We start from the raw sequence: 11,704 nt of genomic DNA, 5'->3' as shown, positions 1-11,704 counted from the left end.
CTGGCCTGAAACTCACAGAGATCTGCCTGTCTCTGCCTCTCCAGTGCTGGGATTAAAGAAAAGGGCCAACATGTACAGCCGCTTTTCTTATCTAAAGGATTTTCATTACAGCTTTTTAAATCCTTAAAATTGGGGCTAGAGAGATGGCTCAGCAGTTAAGAACATTGGCTGTTCTTACAGAAGGCCTGGGTTCGAATCCCAGCCAGCAGCCAGCAGCTAACAACTGTCCTAACTCCAGTTCAGGGGATCCTACAGCCTCTTCTGTCCCCCTTGGGCATTACATGACATGGGTGCACTTACCTATACACAGGCAATACACACATACACATAAAATAAAAATAATAAATAAAATTAAAAAAAAAAGACTTCCTCAGGACTAGGGATATGGCTCAGTTGGCAAAGTGTTTGCCAAGCAAGCATGAGGGCCTGAGTTCGGATGTCCAGTTAGGTGGCGGCATGTATCTGCAACCCCAGTACTGGAAGGGGTCAGGTGGGGGTAGGGGTGGGGGTGAAGTCAAGCAGATCCCTGGGGCTTGCTGGTCAACCAGTCTAGCCAATCTATGAGGTCCAGATTCAATGACAGACCCTGAATCAAAAAATAAGGTGGAGAGCACTAGAGGAAAGGCACCCAAGACTGACCTCTGCCCCTCCCCATATGAAGCATGGGGCACTGAGGAGAGCAGCCCCTCCCACTCTGTAGAGCCCACAGGGACCCAGCGTGTTTGCCTCTTGTCCTGGCTCCTCTACTGCTTAAATCAGCAGGCATGAGCTGTTCTTCCCAGAATCCCTCATTGCCTAGCATCAATCAGAGAACATCACAGTGTACGTGCAGGAAGGGGTAACCCCAGCAAAGTCAATCAGAGTCCAGAGAGGACTAAAATAAGTAAGTAAATAGATAAATAAATCAGTCTTCCCTTTGGCAGCACATGTACTAAAATTGGAACAGTACAGAGATTATTATGGCTCCTGCACAGGGATGACATACAAATTTGTGAAGTGTTCCACAGTAAAAGAAAAAAAATCATGGAAGCTGGAGAGGTAGCTCAGTGGTTAAGAACATCGTTCTTCCAGAGGACCCAGGTTCAATTCCCAGCATCCACATAGCAGCTAACAACCATCCTTACGTAAGTCCAGTTCCAGAGTATCCAACACCTCTTCTGGCCTCTGTGGGGCATTGCATGCATGTGGTGTACTTACATCCATGCAAGCAAAACACCCATACACATTTAAAAAAATCAGAATAGCTGAGCATGGTGGCGCACTCCTTTAATCCCAGCACTCGGGAGGCAGAGGCAGGCGGATCTCTGTGAATTCGAGGCCAGCCTGGTCTACATAGTGAGTTCCAGGACAGCTGGGGCTACTGGGAGACCCTGTCTCAAAAAGGCAAAAAAAAAAAAAAAATCAGAACAAAAAGAATGAGCTCCAGCTACAACGTGGTTACTAAACAAGCAGTAGGACAGGACTTTGAAAAGTAGGAAGCAGTTTGGTGGGAAATCTCAGGTGGTGGTATTTAGAAGGCTGGCTAGACATACTCTCCAATAAAGCAGTCACTGGACACAAGTAGTGACTAAATTTAGTAAAGAACTAAATTGTTAATTTGATTTCATCCTAATTAATTTACATTTAAATAGCTACATATGACCAGAGACTATCTGTATCAGACAGGACAGGTTTAGAAAAATAATCTCATTGATGTAAAAATAACTTTTTCTTAATAAAAAATTTAAAAGCCTTTTATCCCAATGCAATAGGAATAACCATTATTAACTATAATAATAGTTAATATTTAAGTGTGTTACATGCCAGGCTCAGTATTAAGCATTTTAGATGGATCATCACATTGACTCTTAACCAGCTAAGTTTGTCTTTACAATTATTCCCAATTTATAGATGAAGAAACTAAGCATCAGAAATGCCAAGTCATTTACCCAGTGTCACACTGTTGAGGCTTATAAATGAGGTCTTTCTGTCTCTAACATACTTTTAGTTCCTATGTTACTTATCTTTAAATTATTTTCTTTATAAAAATGTTCATACCTGTACTCCCCAGCACTGGAGAAGTGGAGGCAGGAGGATCAGGAATTTACAGCCAGCCTGGGCTATAAGGCAAGACCCTGCCTAAACAAACAAACAAAAACAGTTTTTAATTTTATTTTTTTTTTATTTTATGTATATTCGTGTATTGCCTACACGTATGTAAGTGCACCCGTGTCGTGCAATACCCATGGGGGACAGAAGAGACTGTCAGATCCCCTGGAACTGGAGTTACGGACAGTTGTTAGCTGCCATGTGGGTGCTGGGATACAAACCCCATTGATTGATTGATTGATTGATTGATTGATTGATTGATTGATTGATTGATTGATTGATTGATTGATTGATTGATTGATTGATTGATTGATTGATTGATTGATTGACTGATTGAGACAGGGTCTCATTATATAGCCCCTGGCTGGCCTGGAACTCACCTGGTAGACCAGGCTGACCTTGAACTCACAGAGATCCCCCTGGCTCTGCCTCTTGACTGCTAGGATTAAAGGTGTACACTATCACACTTAGCTTGAGAGATGTTCTTTTAAAGACACCGTAAAGAAAAGCAATTCTCTTTTCCCCAGGAGCAGAAGATATAAAGAAATTACTGGGGGGCTGGAGAGATGGCTCAGCGGTTAAGAGCACTGACTGCTCTTGCAGAGGACCCGGGTTCGATTCCCAGCACCCACATGTCAGCTTCGAACCGTCCTTAACCCCAGTTCCAGGGGAATCTGAAGCTCTTTTCTGACCTCCGCAGCATTGCACGACATGGGCGCACTCACATACATGCAGGCAATACACTCGTACACATAAAATAAAAATAATAAAAATAAAATATTTTTTAAAAAAAGAAGTTACTGGAGTTCCTGGTCAATAGTAACTTCAGAGGGTCTCTCTGTCCCACAAGCTCCCACTGCCCCATGCCCTATACCAAGGACAGTGAGGCTGGCCTTAGATTCCCCAGCAGCCAGGTGGCTGAGGGAATCCAGCTTCCTCCTTGCCCCACCCAAGTCAGTTAAGGGCAGGTCCTTGGCAGTTTTGTGATCCTAGCCTGGGTCTATACCTCATAGGCAGCCGGCCATGGGAGCGATTCCGAAAGTCTGCCCTAACTCCTCTCATGTTGGACCCTTGCTTCCCTCCTCCTGCATAAGCCCAGGAGCCTATGGTTTTTGGGTGGCTTGGGTGGGGAGGGAGCGGGCATGGAAGTCAGGAAAGCAGGGCCAGCCCCAGGCAGGGACCACAGAGAGACGTATTTTTCTCAGGAGGAACAGCCACTGCCCCATTCACCTGCTCTTGGGCTTGGCTCTAGCTTTAGAGGGGTACAAAGAAAGTCCCCCTTAACATCAGGGGTGAAAGAGGAAAGCCCAGAACTCTGAGCCAAGGTAGAAATGAACCAGTTGTATTCCTTTGTTTTCCACAGCACCAACTTGGAGAGGGGACAGGGAGTGATAACCCCACCTGGTCTGGATTTTATTTCGGCTTCTTTTTCCCCTTGAGATGCAGACTGCTCTGGTTTTATGGGGGGTGGGGGGGCGGTGCACAAGGGTAAATGGCCTCACTTAGAAGTTGTTATTGTTGTTGTTATTATTATTGGGTTTCGGTTCCTGCTGTCTGCAGTCCTCCATTTCCAATCTACCTTAAGATCCCCTTGGATTTATATATTTTTTGGGTTGGTTTCAGGTGCTTCTAGTTTATCAAACAATCAGCCCTATGAGGTACTCTGGGTGTTTCCAGAAATTACATCACAAAAAATCATGCAATTAAAGTGTAAGGGAAAAAAAAAAACCATAGCTGTTGCTTAATTTCGTATTTTAATTAGCGACTTATTGTAAACGTAGACTTTTAAAATGGAGGCGTCTAAGTAAAGCCAGTAAACAAGTTTTTCTAATGAATTAATTTCACCTCCCTCCTCCTCCTCCTCCTTCTCTCTCTCCTCCTCCTCCTCCTCCTCCTCTTCATCAACCCAACTATTTCTCCATTTTCTCTGTCTTTTTTATTTCTATTTCTCTTTGTGATCATTGCGAAAGACGTAAGAAACAAAGGGTCTCTAAATAAAATTGAAGCCAGGCGGGGTGTTGCACGCCTTTAATTCCAGCCTCTGGAGGCAGAGGCAGGCGAATCTCTGTGAGATGGAGGCCAGCCTGGTCTATATAGAGAGTTCCAGACCAGTTGGGGCTCCAAGCAGACCCGGTTTCAAAAAAAAAAAAAAAAAGCAACAACAACAAAAAGAATAAATTGAGAAGCCTGTTACCACGGGAGTCTGTGGGACTTCTGGCCAATAGGCTGACAGCCTTGAGCTTGAGGGAACTGACTGTGGACCCAGGAAGAAGTCCAATGCTGCACCTCTTCCCAATTGCTGAGTTCCAGGGACTCCAGAGCTCTTGTCAGGGCCTGAATCTCCAAAAGGGCAGAGAGAAAAGCTGGAAACAGTGATAGCTGAGGCAAGAGTGGGAGGGTGAAGCCACGGGCCACCTGGAGCCCCAGCAGAGAGAGGCCAGGAGAGAGGGAGGCTGGGTTCTTGTGAAACCCAAGAGCCTGCTGGTTGCCTGGAGCAGGCGGAGAAAAGGCATGCCGGGAGATAGAAGAGGCCATCTGAAGCTGTAAGAGTCTGTCTAGGTCACAGGACAGCTAATTCAGAGAAATGACACAGCCATTCGTGCCCAGTGCTCACAGAGGGGCAGATCCAGGCACCACCCCCCACACACACACACTGGTCGGGCACCTCCCATGGTCTCCAGTCCCACTCCTCCGTTTCTAGCAATTTCTTTGCTTGGAGAGTGAGCTCAGTGGCCCCTTGCAGCCCTGTTGCAGGAATAGAGCAGGGTAAGGGTATAACAGAACTGCCTAGCTCTGCTGCCTGTCAAGAAGACAGTCCATTGGGTGCCTGGGTCCCTGCTCAGCGGGAAGCAACCGAGCCCTCCCATCACTTAAGAAGCTTGGTCAGTTTAAGGAGGGCACGGTGTCTACCTGGAGCATTGTACAGAAGCTTGCCTCCTCCCTGGCACTGTCACCACCCAGACAAACACAGCTTTGCTCTAGGAACCTCTCCCAGAGCAGGCGAGCACATTCGGTGTTGTCCCAGAGAAACCCCATCTCGGCCTCCACGTTTTGAGCTGCAAGGGAGGGCTCAGCAAGGATGTTGTTCACCTCTCCCCTCTCATCCATCTCAAACTCCCTTTTAACTGGACCCTCTTGCCTGACACATCCACATTCCCAGTGACAGCCTTGTGATCACGCTGGTGATGGGAAGTGAGGGCATCCGGGTGGGCCCCTACTCTCTAAGATTCCCAAAGAAAGGAAGGAGGGCAGGAAGGAAGAACCAGAGAGGAAGAGGCTGTACCCCATGTCATTGCGCACCGGTGGGAACCCAGACCCAACCCCACGACAGATCCTGCTGGGTTGAGCTTCAATCAGAAAGGAAAGCTCCCATCAAACACAGGCTGGGCAGGGATGTGCCCCGAGATTAGGGATTTGGAAACCCATCTGAGGAAGCTGGCCCTGGGAAGACAGCAACAGGATTTAATACCTTATCCTGGCTGTCTGGTAAACACCCTGAGCCGTGCCCACACTCTGCTAGGCAGCCGGGGCTCCTCAGGTGTGCTGGCGACGGGCAGGTAGAGACAGCCATAGGCAGAGACAGGAAGGGGGGAGAAGGGGTTGAGGGATGGGGGTGGGGTGGGGCTGGCCTGGGAGGATTGGACGCGAGGCAGCCAAGCCAGACAGTCCATGAGACAGCTGACAGGTGCAGGGAAGGGGAGGGGGGAAGTGAGTTAGGGGGGGTTGAATACTGGGGCACACTACTGCCATACCTGCTGTGGAGAGAGAGGAGTAGCTGAGTGGGATGAGAGAAAAGGGTGGAGTCTTACAGGCCAAGGATCTCAGGGTCTGACCTCCCCTTCTCCAGATTAAAGAACAGCTGGGGTAGGCCTGTGTACCACACCACAGGCTCACCCAAACCACGCAGGACCAGGGCTTACTGTGGCCAGGTAGAAAAACAGTTGGCTGGTATCCTTTAGGGCACCTGTCCCCAATTCACAAATACATACCCTGATCCAAAACAAAGTCAAATCAATCAGAATAGAATATTGTATTTCCAGAGGGAGCCGACATGGGTTAAGAAGAGGCAGGAAGGGTATGGAATGGCAATGCAGCTAGCTACTCAGAGGGGTCTCAAGTCTCCAGAGATGGCTTAGGGACAGGAGTAGATGGCAGAGAAGAGGTGCCCTGGGATTCCCTTCTCAGGGAAGACCACTATAGCTCTGATCCTAGTCCAGAGGTCAAACTAAGAGACTTGGCAGATGCCTCCACCCAGGCCAGGCACTCCTGGTGCCACCTGCACCACCAGGCCCAGCAGGGCACCCGGCTAATCCTCTTTCCCATTTCCGTCTGCTCCTTGAGTAATTACAGTTTTGGGTTGAAATCCACTCAGAGTGTAACCTCCCTGCCTGATGCGGGGTATCTTCCCCTACTATAGAGAGAGCTATAGACCATTTCCACAGCCAGTGTACCTTCACTTTTAAATCTCCTCACTGCTTGCTCCTTTCAGCAGTATTCTTATACCTGCCCTGGCCTTGGCCACCTTAGGCTGTGTAGGGCCTGATGCGGGGTATCTTCCCCTACTATAGAGAGAGCTATAGACCATTTCCTCACTGCTTGCTCCTTTCAGCAGTATTCTTATACCTGGCCTGGCCTTGGCCACCTTAGGCTGTGTAGACCCTGCTTCTATGGTCTTCAACTCAGGTGTGGCGAGGAAGAGGTTTCCGGCCTGCTATAGGCCTTGTTTCCTGCACATTCCCTGAACCCTATGATCCCAAGAAATTCCTTCACAGTCTCTTCATCCAAAAGGACCCCAAAGAAGCCAGGAGGGAGAGTTTGCCTCATCTTTTGTCACTCATGGGGAATGCTGGCCTAACTGCTGGAGACTGGCCTGACTCTGAGATATGTCCCACCACTGAATCAGTGTGAGCCCCCTCTAGTCTAGATGTGGCCCTGCAGAGTAGCCACCTGGAGAGGCTAGGGGCCTGTCCTGTCCTCCTTGAGCTCCAGTGCCAATTCTATGGTCAAGCCCACCTTGAGGGTTTTCTAAAGGTATTGCTTCCAATTTCTTAGATAGACCCCTCCAGTCTCTCCACTCTGACCTGGTCAGTGCCAGTACTCTATCTTTTCCTTAAGTGTGTGTGCCCTTGCGAACTCACACACCTATATATTCTACACCCAACTAAGGGAGATAGAAACAACCCCACCACACACACACACACACACACACACCCCTAAGGTTGGGGCAGGAAACCAGCAACACCAACTAACCATTTCCCTTATACCACCAGGCAGAAGGCCAGAAAACCGTGGGCAATACACCCTGCTGACTCCACCAGACACTAGAACAGTTGTTCTGTTCCCTACCCTTTGGAAGTGGGTTCCTGATGCACCCCTTTGGGCCATTGCTGCCGATAATTTTTCAGAGATAAACAAACCGGTTTGGATAAAACAAGATCCAACCTGAATTCTTCACCCAAAACTCAAAACAAACCTCTCCTATCACCCTTTTCCTTTCCCTCAGTACTTACCTCTTGTTCCCTGAAAGTCAGACCACTTGATTTTTTTTTGGTTCATAGCTAACACCACACCAAGGACTGGCCCACCCATTCAGCCCCACTTGAAAGGATGCTGGGTCATTGAGAAAGTCCTGCTCTATTTTCTCAAATCTTCTAGGCTGTGCTAGAAGAAAGAACAGGGAAGGCTGTCATGCCTGCCAACCTCTTCTGGGCTGGTTTCTAGCTTGTGTCTTTTCCTGGTTGCTTTTAGGCTCCAAATTCCAATAGTTCCCTACCCTACAACCTACAGTCCCTTTCTAAAGGGCAAATGTAGTCTGGACAACTGGTCTACCTGCCATGTCTAGGCAAAACAGAGAGGTTGCTTAGTTCCCCTGGGGGTTTACCAGGTAGATCCAGGTCAGTATCAGAATAGGAAAGAGGCCAAAGGGCCAAGATGAAAGACAAAGATCTCAGGTCCACAGTCACGTGTGTGTCTCCCTACCAGCTCAGTGTGTGATGTGCTTGCCTACACCCACAGTCATTCATGCCTGGCACACCCTCACCCACCACCCAGTCCCACCCAGTCCTACTCAGTCAGGCACCTGAGTGGCCCCAGTTTCTCCAAGAAGTGCCCTCCCTCTGCTTTCTGCCCTCAGCTAGTCTGGAACCTTTGCCAGAGCTCCCGCCTCCCAAGTCCCCATCAGTGGGGTCTGCTCGGTCCCTGTAGCTAATTTACACCCGTCAGGGTTTAAAATAGCAGAGGCATAAATGAAAAGTCCAATTTCTTCAAATTTGCATTGTAAAACCATCCTTCAACTTCCTTGAAATAAATTTTACTATTTTATTAGTGCAAACAAAATGGTAATAAAACACTAATACAGCGTCTTGTATCCAGGGGAAGAGCTAAAATTAACATAGAGCGAGCAGTGTTTGCTATTACATTCAATTACCTTTTTACTTGAGATTTACATTCTCATCCCCTTAATCTCCATAGTAGTGGCTTCAAAATCATTCCTCCCAGGCTCTGCCCTTCCAGAACCCCCCACAGCTGGAAGCCAGGCCTCCCGCCCAGATGGCGCTCACCCTGGCATGGAGCCTGCCCCTTTCTCCACAGCTGCCACTTGTCACTGGGTCCCACTCCTCTCCCTGCTCATAATTTTCTCACGTCTCAGCCTCTTGGTACAAGGCAAGTTCAAACCAAAGGGCTCCGACCTGAGGCACAGGCAGACATGGTTATCAGTAAGCAGGTGCACAGGGTGCAGGCCAGGGGCATTGCCCGCCGAGCCTGAAGAGGCTCTGCCTGGTACAAAACAGAGGCTGGAGTTCTTGGGAGCTCTGGAGAAACTGGCATCTCTGGTTTGACAGGTTGTGGGAGAGGGCCTGCTATATGGAACAGCTGGGGACTCTGGAGGGTGGCAGGAAGCTCCAGTTATCTTGAAGTGGGAAGAAACGAAGGAACCACTGGGCCCAGCCCTCCCTGTGGATGAAGTTCAGGTCTTCAGATACGGCTTTTAGTTGGCAGAGGTGAGGCCAGAAGTCCTTTGCCAGTTTCCCCACCCAGGACTGTTTTTCCAACAGACATAGAACAGACATAGTCCCTAAACCAGAGGACCAGTCTACCCACCTCTCAGTTACTACCATAAAATCTGACCACCCCCACCCCTCCAGGATGAGTGGAGGCAAGTGTAATTTCAGGTCTGGGACTGGCCAGCATTGCTCCAAGCCATTGAGGGAGATGGCTGTGTTTCTAAGCAGCCCAAAGGCTTGGTTCTAGTTCTAAAGCTGTCATGGACTAGCTATGAGACCTTTACCAAACAGCCTCTCCTCTTCTGGCCTCAGTTTCTTCACCCGAGCTGCCTTCCTGGAGGTTTCAGGACCAACAGATCAAGAGAGCATAGTAAGGCCCATGCAAGCCTCATGCTTCGTGTGGAAACTTTCCTGAGCCCAGAGCAAGGTGTGTGCAGTTGGGGTCCTAACTAGGGCCACGGCCACAGGCTACTGAGTCCCAGGTGAGGATATCTTGGGCCTCTGACTTTGCCTTGAACCACAAGCCTTTCTTTCACTGTTTTAACCTCTGGAAAAGACCCCAAATTGTTCCCACTAAATCTTCAGAGGTGATGTGAAAGGAAGAATCACTCAACCCAGACCCCAGGTCACATGATGGGAGCATTCATCCAGCAGGTTTGAGGAAGAGAGTAGAGGGGTGATGCTTGACAAAGCAGATGCCATCCCCTCTTCCCCCATTTTACTCTACCTGGCTTTTTGTAACCATGGAAAAAAGCCGTAAGACTAAAGGGACATGCATAACCTCATGCACAACCACACAGTCACCTACATAGGCAGAAACTCATTTACTCACACAACAAAATCACGTACAGCCTCCTATGCAATAACTTCCATAAAATGATTCACGCACAATCACACATTCACACATATAATCTCACATGCAATCACACACAAGTGCATCTCATTTACACATATAATCACATACAATCCCATATACAATCATTCATATATACAACCATTTACACACTACCAATCACCCATACAGCCTCACACACACAATTTATCTACAATTATGCACATTTACACAAACAAGCATACATTCACTAAGCTATGACTTAATCTATGAGATCACTTAAATACAATCATTTATGCAGAGCCACAATCTCAGATACACTCACAAACACACATTTAGATACAGAATCATGCACAACCCCCCTACAGCCATTTACAAATAGCCATATTCAACAATAAACACACAATCTCACACAATCACACATCTCATAGACAATCATTCATATGTTCATCCACATACATACCATCATGCACAATCACTCACACAATCTTTTATCCACAAGCACAGTCACACACCTGACTTGACACTCAATCCCACACACATAATAACGCTCCCACAGCCACCCATTCCCAACTCTCATGTATCTGAATCCTTCTAAAAATCTCTTCTTGGGGACACTGGGAAGAAACTACCAATTTAAACTGACACAGGGCACACTAGGCCTGGTGGTCCACATCGTATTTGGAATTCCTAATGCCGCTGGAAGATTCCAGGAATATTGTGTGTGTGTGTGTGTGTGTGTGTGTATATATACATGTAGTTGCAGGTACTCATGCATGGAGGTCAGAGGTCAGTGCTGGTATCCTTTTTGATCTTTTTGAGACAGGGTCTCCCTATAACCACAGCCCTGGAACTCACTATGTAGACCAGGCTGGCCTTGAGAGCCACCTGCTTCTGCCTCCCAAGTGCTGGGATTAAAGGTATGTGCCACCATGCCCAGCCTGCCTCTGCCTCCCATATACAATCCCCATATACAATCATTCATATATACAACCATTTACACACTACCACTCAATCATCCATACAGTCTCACACACACAAAGAGATCCATCTGCCTCTGCCTCCCAAGTGCTGGGATTGAAGGTATGTGCTACCATGCCCAGCCTCTTTACCTTATTTTTGAGATAGGGTCTCTCACTGAAGCTGGAGCTTGCCAATTTGGCCAGACTAAATAGCCAGTGAGACCCCAGGATCCACCTGTCTCTGCCTCCGCAGTGCTGGGGCTGTCTAGTTTTTTACCTGGGTTCTGGAATTCTGAATTCAGGGTCTCATCCAATTGAGCCCTTTCCCCAGGCCCCAGGAAGAATAAGCCCAGCCCGAGGATTGCTGGGCGTTAAAGGCCAGAACATCAGACCACATGGTCCTCCTTGTTTCCCACCCAGCCACTGGCTTGGGACCCTTCTTCTCCCCAGAGTTGAGCACCTCTAATCAGCTTCTCTATTCCACAAATACAAGACAGAGGTCACAGTGGAAAACCACAGGAGCAGGCCTACTTGTGGATACTGTACAGGGATCTGCATTCAGGTTTTTTTTTTCTTATTTTTCCCCCTACCCGGGAAACAAAGAAAGTTTGTTGTCAAGGTGTAGACCTTTCTTGGGCCTTGTCCGAGTTCTACCTTGTTTTTCTTTTCCTTTCTGTCTCCCCCACCCCCACCCCGCCTTACTTGCCTCCCCACCTTAAATAAATAAAGCACCCAAAGCTGGCACCGACTGGTAAGGAAAGTACAAACTATCTCATAATTTTCTATTTTTTTTTTTTTTCACACACTAGTTTTGGGCA

The 11,704-nt window shown here is 48.0% G+C and overlaps 1 non-coding gene across 1 annotated transcript; it reads left to right on the top strand.

Moving 5' to 3' along the window:
* The first annotated feature begins 907 nt into the window (after positions 1–907).
* On the top strand, positions 908–1,011 carry LOC115070166. The gene has a single exon (XR_003849368.1). It is a non-coding gene; the product is annotated as a U6 spliceosomal RNA (small nuclear RNA).
* The last annotated feature ends 10,693 nt before the right edge of the window (positions 1,012–11,704 follow it).

This window comes from Nannospalax galili, unplaced genomic scaffold (genome assembly GCF_000622305.1).
Source record: "Nannospalax galili isolate Female #2095 unplaced genomic scaffold, S.galili_v1.0 scaffold870, whole genome shotgun sequence".
Classification (NCBI taxonomy): Eukaryota; Metazoa; Chordata; class Mammalia; order Rodentia; family Spalacidae; genus Nannospalax; species Nannospalax galili.
This window is presented reverse-complemented; position numbering and strand designations above follow the sequence as displayed.